Genomic DNA, 746 nt, shown 5'->3' on the forward strand with positions numbered 1-746 from the left:
TGCTGGCCTCTGCCTGGGTAGAAGACTCCATAGAGGGATGGGTCGTGCTGATGGCTTTGGATTCAGGACTCCAATACCCAGAAGCTTTCCTTGAAGGGTGGCTGAGGCAAAACTAATCCTTCCAGAGACAGGGCAGGATAGGAAGTGGGAGACAGACCCCCCGGGAAGAGAGTAGAGGAAACAGAAGAGAGAAGGCATCCATTGCAAGACAGCAGGATGGCCACACACTGCATCCCCCACCTGTCCCACACCAGACCCATAGACATAACAGACAAAAGGAAAACAGCTGATGAACAGGTACTTCACGAAGTCCTATCTGAAGACAAGAAATGGGCATTTTAGGCTGGAAACACACAACAGGATTGTAAGAAAAATGAGTGAACGGATGAGGGTCACATTCAGAGACCCCAGAGCAGGGTGTGAATGGGAGAGTTCAGCACGGTGCTCCATTCCGGGGAGACAGGTTAGACAAACAGCAACAGCATCAATAACAACAAACCAAAAAATCTCCACCCTTAAAAAATATTAGGCAACCATAGTAATTGCAGTGGTGACATATTAACATATCAACCAGGAGACTAGTAGATTGGAACAATCTAGAAATAGTCAAGGCATAGGTAAGTGGCTGAAGCAGTGCCACAAGTCGGCAGAGAAGTGACAGACCAGCATTAAGGGTCTCGCTGCGTGTGGAGGTGCACTCTTTTAATCCCAGCACGTGGGAGGCAGAGACAAGAGGGTCTCTATGA

Source organism: Microtus ochrogaster, chromosome 7, assembly GCF_000317375.1.
Source record: "Microtus ochrogaster isolate Prairie Vole_2 chromosome 7, MicOch1.0, whole genome shotgun sequence".
In the NCBI taxonomy this organism is placed as follows: Eukaryota; Metazoa; Chordata; class Mammalia; order Rodentia; family Cricetidae; genus Microtus; species Microtus ochrogaster.